Here is an 8,640-nt window from a genome sequence, read left to right as displayed (position 1 = left end):
GCAAAGGCAACAATCAAGAAAACTAAAAGGCAACCAGCAGAATGGAAGAAGATATTTGCAAACGGCATATTAGATAAAGGGCTAGTAGCCAAAATCTATAAAGAACTTACCAAACTCAACACCCAAAAAACATACCCAGTTAAAAAGAAATGGGCAGAAGAAGGCATCTAGATGGCTAACAGATACATCAAAAGATGCCCAACATCACTCATCATCAGGGAAATAAAAATCAAAACGATGATGAGATATCTCCTCACACCTGTCAGATTGGCTAAAATCAACAACACAGGAAATTAATAGGTGTTGGCGAGGATGCGGAGAAAGGGGAACACTCTTACACTGTTGGTGGAAAACAGTATGGAGATCCCTCCAGAAGTTAAAAATAGAACTACCCTAAGATCTAGCAACTGAACTACTAGGTACTTATCCAAAGGATACAAAAATACTGATTCAAAGGGATACATGCACCTGAACATTTATAGCACCATTATCAACAATGTTCAAATTACAGAAATAGCCCAAAATGTCCATCGATTGATGAATGGATAAGAGAGATGTGGTATATATATATATATAATGGAATATTACTTAGCCATAAAAAAGAACAGAATTTCGCTATTTGCAACGACACAGTTGAAGCTAGAGAGTATTATGCTAAGTGAAATAAGTCAGTCAGAGAAAGACAAATACCATAGATTTCACTCATATGTGTAACTTAAGAAACAGAGATGAACATGGGGTGGGGGGGAAAGAGAGAAAATCAGGAACAGACTCTTAACTATAGAGAACAAACTGAGAATTCCTGGAGGGGAGGTGGGTGGGGTGATGGGTTAAACAGGTGAGGGTATTAAGGAGGTCACTTGTGATGAGCACTGGGTGTTGCATACACGTATGAATCACTAAAATCTATACTTGAAACTCACATTACACTGTATGTGAACTATTGGAATTTAAATAAAAGTTTGGGGGGAAAAAGGAATAGGCAGAAATGTAAAGATGTGAATTCTGAGTTAATTTATACAATCTCAAAGAAAACCCCGAGTCTTGGGGTGTAAGTGTGTGTGTGTGTGTGTGTGTGCCCAACTACATGAGCTGATTCTAAAATGTATGTAGAGGGGCACCTGGGTGGCTCAGTTGGTTAAGCCTCAGAGTCTTGATTTTGGCTCAGGCCATGATTTCACAGTTGGGGAGATTGAGCCTCGCATCCAGCTCTGTGCTGGCAACCAGGGCCCTGCCTGGGATTCTCTCTCCTTCTCCCCCTGCCCTTCCCTTGCATATTTGCACACAAGTGCACACACTGTCTCTCTCTCTCAAAAGAAAGAAAGAAAAAGAAAGAAAGAAAGAAAGAAAGAAAGAAAGAAAGAAAGAAATGTATATAGAAACGCAAAGGGAAAAACAAAGATACTTTCAAAATAGAACAAGTGGAAAAACTTGTCCTTTTAGATATCAAATGTCATAATGAAGCTATAGTAGAGTGAAACAGTGTAGTATGACTGTATTAGTCATACTGACAGAATTAGTACCTAGAGACAGGTCCAGCAGCAAAGGGAAAAAAAAGGTGGGCTTTTTAAATTTTTTTTTAACGTTTTATTTATTTTTGAGACAGGGAGAGACAGAGCATGAACAGGGGAGGGTCAGAGAGAGGGAGACACAGAACCTGAAACAGGTTCCAGGCTCTGAGCTGTCAGCACAGAGCCCGACGCGGGGCTTGAACTCACGGACCTCGAGATCATGACCTGAGCCGAAGTCGGCCGCTTAACCGGCTGAGTCACCCAGGAGCCCAGTGGTGGGCTTTTTAATAAATGGTGCTGAAACAGTTAAGTATCCGTGTAGGAAAAAATAGATTTGACTCCCACCTTACACCTACAGCAAAAAGTCTACTTAAAAAGGACTTAAGGATTTAAGTCCACTTAAATACCCAAAGTGAAAAGCAAACTAGAAAAAAATATGAGGAGAATATTTTCATGATCTCCTGGCGGGGAAGGATTTCTTAAACAAGACAAAATTTTGTTCAAATAAATATGCTGTAAGAGTAAGAAAGAACACCCACAAAATGAGAGAAGATATCTGTAACACATAACCACAAAAAACTACCTCTTCTACAGAATGTATTTTTAAATTGTATTAATCAGAAAGAAAAAAACAACTGACACCATTTAAAAATAAACTCAGATACTTGACAAATTGAACATCCTAATGGCGAATAAATACACAAAAACCTCCTCATTGCATTATAAAAAATAAATGAAAACTGAAACCACAATGAGATAGTGTCATACACCCACCAGATTGAAGGAATATTTCAAGTCTTATGAGACTTGACAAGAGAGTGGAATGAAAGAACTCTAATAACCTGCTTGTGGGAGAATAAATTAGTACAATACTTCAGAAAATAGTTTGAACATCCAAAGACATCGATATTTTATCACACCGCGAATTCCGCTGCTGGGTAATAAATGGGTGTTGCACCACTGTGCATGTAGAAGAATGGTGACAGCACCATACCTCGTAATAGCCAAACATACAAATCGAATGTCCATTGACAGTTAGTGAATAAATTGATATATATTTTAAAATTGAATACCACACAGCCATAAAAATAAACAAACGGCAGCTACATGCCACAAAACTGATGAATCCTACAATCGTTATGTGGCAGAAGCTAGGCATAAATAATGGTAGGATATACCTATACATCAATTTGCAATTTTAGGGAAGCCAAATTTACACGGTCCATTTACCATGCAAATTATTACCATAAAAATGAATAGTGTATTGGTTAGCTATTGCTGCATAACAAATTACCTCCAAACGTAGTGGCTTAAAACAGTAAACATACATTTATTTATTTATTTATTTATTTATTTTAATCTTTATTTGTTTTTGAGAGAGAAAGAGAGAGAGAGAAAGCAGGGGAAGGGCAGAGAGAAAGGGAGACAGAGAATCTGATGCAGATTCTGCACTGAGAGCAGAGAGTCCAATGCAGGGCTCAAGTAACAAACGGTGAGATCATGACCTGGGCTGAAGTCAGACACTTAACCGACTGAACAACCCAGGTGCCCCCAGTAAACATTTTTTATCCCGTAGTCACTACAGGTCAGGAATCCCCGTGCGTCCTAGCTGTGTGCCTCTCGCAGGCTCAAGCAAGATGTTACAGGGGCTGCTGTCATCTCAAGGCTGGACCGGGTCAGGATCTTCTTCCAAGTTTACTCATGTGGCCGTTGGCGGCCTCAGATGCTCAATGGCTGTTCACAGGAGATGCCAGTTCCTGGTCCCATGGACCTCTCCACAGGGCTTACGACAAGGCAGCTGATTTTCCCCAGCGCAAGGGCTAAGAGAGGGACAGGGAGGAGCAGAGGAGGAGAAAGAAGAAACAGAATCCGCAATGGAACTTAATCTCAAAATTGCCACTTCATTGTCTCTCCTGGATGCTACTGGTTTGTGGCAATTCAACAAGTCCAGCCCACGCTGAAGGGAAGAACACGGACGGAGGCTGCCTCCCACGGGCAGTTACCGCTGGAGGGAAGAGGGGTCTTGTGACCACAAAGTGAAAAAGAGACAGAGGAGGCTTCTGGGATGTTGGCAACGTTGCATTTCTTCATATATGTGAAATTGTATGTGTGTGTATAAAACACTCCTCAGTGGTTTCAATGCCCCAGAATGAAAAAAGTAGGAAATAGTTATGTACAGAAAATAGAATCCACATTATTGATTAAATAACAAAAAAATATTTTAAACATCTTTGTACCTAAAACCATTATTCAATAAATTAAAAGGGGAAAATTGGCAACAAGAAATAACAGAATGGGGGCGCCCGGGGGTTCAGTCGGTTGAGCCAACCTTTGGGTCAGGTCATGATATCAGAGCTCATGAGTTCAAGCCCTGCGTTGGGCTCTCTGCTGACAGCTCAGAGCCTGGAGCCTGCTCTGGATTCTGTGTCTCCCTCTCTCTCTGACCCACCCCACTCCTGCTCTGAGTCTCTCTCTCTCAAAAATAAATAAACAAAATAAGAAGAAGAACACAACGATTCCACAATCATTCCAAAATTCCTTAATCTACATGGGTCTTCTATAAATCAATCACCAAAAAATACTAAAATGGAAAAAGTAGGCAAAGAGGAGAGCTTGAGCGGCTCAGTTAAGCATCTGACTCTTGATTGCGGCTCAGGTCATGATTTCACGATTTGTGGGATCGAGCCCCGCGTTGGGCTCTGTGTTGGCAGTGCAGAGCCTGCTTGGGATTCTTTCTCTCCAATTCTCTCTGCTCCTCTCCTGCTTGTGCCTTCTCTCTCTCTCTCTCAAAATAAATACATTTTTAAAAAAAGAAAAGAAAAATTGGCAAAGATCTAAGTAGCTCTTAGCAGAGAGTTCACCAAAAAATAAACATACAGATGTGTTCAATGTTACTATGAAAGGATGAAAATTGGAGCACCCGGGTGGCTCAGTTAAAAGTCCAACTCAATTTCAGCTCAGGTCATGACCCACGGTTCACGGGATGAAGGCCCATGTGGGGCTCTATGCTGACGGGGAAGACCCTGCTTGGGATTCTCTCTCTCTCTCTCTCTCTCTCTCTCTCAAAAGAAATAAACTTTTTTTAAAAATTTTTTTTCACATTTATTTTTGAGAAACAGAGAGAGAGAGAGAGATAGCATTAGCAGGGGAGGGGCACAGAGAGAGGGAGTCACAGAATCCGAAACAGGCTCCAGGCTCTGAGCTGATATAACACAGAGCCTGAGGCGGGACCCGAACCCACGAACTGTGAGATCATGACCTGAGCCGAAGTCGGACGCCCAATCCACTGAGCCACCCAGGCACTCCATAAATAAATTTTTTTCTTAAAGGATAAAAGTTACAATAGAAACAAACCACGTTTGCTTCTTACATTAACAAATGGTGATGTTTTGAAAGACAGCTCGCACGCGTGCAGAGCCTGTGATGAATCAAAGCTCTCACACCCTCTATTAGGGCCATGTCGGTCAGTTGGATGATATGTCAGGATTTTTCAAATTCAAATTGCATGGCCCTATTCTTGAATGTTACTTATTTTAAGATTTAAGTAAGTATAATTGTATTATATAGAAATTTGAAAATTACAGAATGAAAATTGATATCCCGTGATCCTGTCATCATTACCTAACTCACCCAATACCATTCTTGTTCATTTCCTTGCAAGATTTTTTGAAATGAGTGTTTGCCCATAGCTGTAATTACAGTGTATTTAGTTGTGAGTTTCAATTAGTAGTATGTGAAGTAAATTTTTTCATGTTGTCAGATATTTCCTTGTCACAAAATGCTCCTTAGAACAAAAATAATATCGTTAATTTAATTATTGTTCCATTTTGAACATTTGTTTCCATCAATTTCACTTTTTCCCCTGTTGCATAAACATCCTGATATCATTTTCCCCTGTATTAGATGATTTCTGCAGAATTCCTGAAATGATGTAAGTTAATAGTGCCTTCTCCGTGCTTAATATAACCAAATTAATTTCCAAAGGTTTATGTGATTTTATAAAGTCACCAAGGAAGCACAAGAGTGGATTCAAGTCCATTTTGACAACCACGGGTATTATTATTTAATATGGTCTTTTCCTAATTTAGTGATGCAAAAGAGCTCTTTTTACCTAGGCTTCTGACAAAGAGACTTTAAAAGAGGCAAACCTGAGTTAGCCATGCTGCCCACAGTTAACATTCCAGAACCAGCTTCAAATCGTCTGGCACAAGAACAACCAGAAAGAGAATATGCCGAAGTAGGTAAGAAGCGTCGTCTGATGAAATCATACAGTTAAAAAGATTTGCTGTGGTTTATTAAATGAGATACAGTACGGGCTTTCAAACAAAGGAGAAACCCACCTCAGAATGAGGGAAACTAATGGGACCTGCCAACAGGAAAGCAATTAAAAATCACTTGGTGACGGAAGAAGCAAATCAACCAGAAACTACAGTGCAGAAATACATGAGTGTAGGACTGAAGTTGACTGGGACTAACGAAGGCACTCATACCTGCACTGAGATCAATAATCCCTAATTAGATTAAAGACAACTATGTGTTAATGTCTTTTACACAATTAAAGGGAAGGAAAAGCACACTGGCAATTGCCATGTGTTGCTCAAAATGAACCATTAATATCAATGAATCGAAGACAGAATCGGAGACCTTTAGTAACATTTTAATATCACTGTTGTATATTTCAGTCAGCCCTAGGGTCCCACTGAGAAGTTACACCGCCAATTCTCAAATTTCTGAGTAACACTGGCCTCTGACACTACTGGGGCACCTCACTAACGATCACAGCTCCTTCGTCTTGACACCCACTGAAATTCGGACCTCTCCCTGAGCGAGGCTGCGGCTCTGTGCTCGCTCGACGTTGTTCACATCACGGCACACGCAGAAAACAATGTCCTTTGTTCAGCTCTCTGGGCAAATTCAATGATAAACATGAAACTCTGTTTTAAAAAAAAAAGTCTGCAATAAACACAGGGGTATGGATATGCTTTTGAATTAGTGTCAGTACCCAGGAATGGAGTTACTGGACCATATGGTAAATCCTATTTTTAGGTTCTTCAAAATCTTCAAAATAGAATTACTACGTTCAGTAACTCCACTACCGGGTATTTACTAATGCAAAAATATATACACACCCCAGGTTTATTGTGGCCAAGATATGGAAGCACCCCAGGTATTCATTGATAGATGAGTGGATAAAAAAGATGTGAGATATATATATATATATATACATATATATATATATATATATATATATATATATAATGGAATGTTATTCAGCCTTTAAAAAGATCTTGCCATTTGTGGCAACAAAGAGGGACCTACCAGATATCACACTAAGTGAAATAAGTCAAACAGAGAAATACAAATATATGATTTCACTTACGTGTGGAATCCAAAAAAAAAAAAACCAAAACAAATGGACAAAGACAAACCCATAAATACAGAGAGCAAACTGATAGTTGCCAGAGGGGAGGGAAGGAGGGGTCTGGGCCAAATGGGTGAAGGGAATGGTGGATACAGGCTTCCAGTTATGGAATGAGTAAGTTATGAGAATGAAAGGTACAGCAGAGGGAACACAGTCAAGGGTATGGTAATAGGGTTGTATGGTGACAGATGGTGGCCACACTTGTGGTGAGCAGAGCATAACATGTTGAGCTGTTGAATCACTGTGTTCTACACCTGAAGCTAATGTAATACTGTGTGTCAACTATATATATAGTTATATATCATATACATCATATATATCATATCAATACATATACATCATATACAATGATCAATACATACACAATCAATATACATAATCAATACATATACATCATATACACTGATATGATATAATGATAGGAAAAAAATAAAACTTTCTAATACAATGTGTTCTAGTTCTTAATTCAATATTTGAACTTGATTTTACCAACAGATTTTAACTTGAAATAACCACATGCATAAGAGCTCTCATAAGAGCTTTTAACAATACTGTCTTCCCTTGGTAGTCATCATCAAGGGGAAACTTTCACAAGTTGGTGACAAAAAACGTAAAATTATTTATACAACCTTTCAGTGGCTTACAACAGTTGAAATGACCTTTAAAGGACCTAATATCGTTTTCTTTTATCAAGAAACGTGATGTAGACTTTCTTCTGATAATAATGCTGATGGATTAGCTTTTGAAGGTGATAAAATAATTTACACCAGGTATTCCAAAAGCATAATAAAGACTAATCTGCATGAATCACCCGATTGCTGGAGACAGCACATCCTATAAATAGTTTGGATGTCACTAAAGGGGGGCTGTGGCTATAAATGAACAGAAATACCTCTGTGCATTCACGGCCAAATCTCTGTGGACGTACCCACCAGGAGTCTCGCCAAGTTTCCTTCCTCCCACCCTGACTCATCACACCTTGTACCACACACCCCCCTCTTAGGTACCTGGAAGAAAGCTTTCCCAATAGCGGCCCCCTCATCCATGTTCGCATAGGTGTCCTGGGCAGCTGCCTGCTGAAGTCCCTATCCAGGTGACAGAGCTTCTCACTGGCCACCCTCAGCACGTGATTGGAGACAATGAACATCAGATGTCATTCACCAGGTCACCATCTAACGACAGAACAGTTGATCATCAGGAGTGCCTGGCTGGCTCAGCTGGGTAAGTGTCCGACTCTGGCTCAGGTCATGATCTCAGGGTTCGTGAGCCGGAGCAGAGGCTGTCTGCTTCAGATCCTCTAGCCCCTCTCTGCCCCTCCCCAACTCGCACAGTCTCTCGCAAAAAATAAATAAACATTAAAAAAAAAAAAAAAAGGTAGGATCGTTTCTCATCAGACTCTGCTATATTTGGATCACCCTCCAGAGAGTGGTTGGGAATGTCTGAAAATATAGAGTGACCGATTCTCTGGTTAAACAGGGAACCCATGCCAGCTCTGCCTGTATTAGCTGCGAGACGTTAGAGAAGCTGCCTCATCTGAGTCAATGCTGCTATCTGTATAAGGTAAGAAAACGGAATACAGCGGGGAGCTAGGAAGACGGCGTAGGGAGGGGCCAGAGTGGGGAAGGATATGTTGGAAAATTAAATTCTGGTTTAAATTTCCAGCATGTAAGGAGCCATAGCCGTTGTATCTAGAGATCTATTCTAGGA

The 8,640-nt window shown here is 40.2% G+C and overlaps 1 long non-coding RNA gene across 1 annotated transcript; it reads right to left on the bottom strand.

Annotated features, from left to right (window-relative positions):
* Nucleotides 1–6,152: 6,152 nt before the first annotated feature.
* Nucleotides 6,153–8,325, bottom strand: LOC125924695 (uncharacterized). The gene is made up of 2 exons (XR_007458520.1): nt 7,941–8,325; nt 6,153–6,445 (listed from the first exon to the last, which is right to left on the bottom strand). It is a non-coding gene; the product is annotated as an uncharacterized LOC125924695 (long non-coding RNA).
* Nucleotides 8,326–8,640: the final 315 nt, after the last annotated feature.

Source organism: Panthera uncia, chromosome F2 (genome assembly GCF_023721935.1).
Source record: "Panthera uncia isolate 11264 chromosome F2, Puncia_PCG_1.0, whole genome shotgun sequence".
NCBI lineage: Eukaryota > Metazoa > Chordata > Mammalia > Carnivora > Felidae > Panthera > Panthera uncia.
The sequence above is the reverse complement of the archived record's forward strand: the minus strand, read 5'-3'. Positions and strand labels throughout refer to the sequence as shown.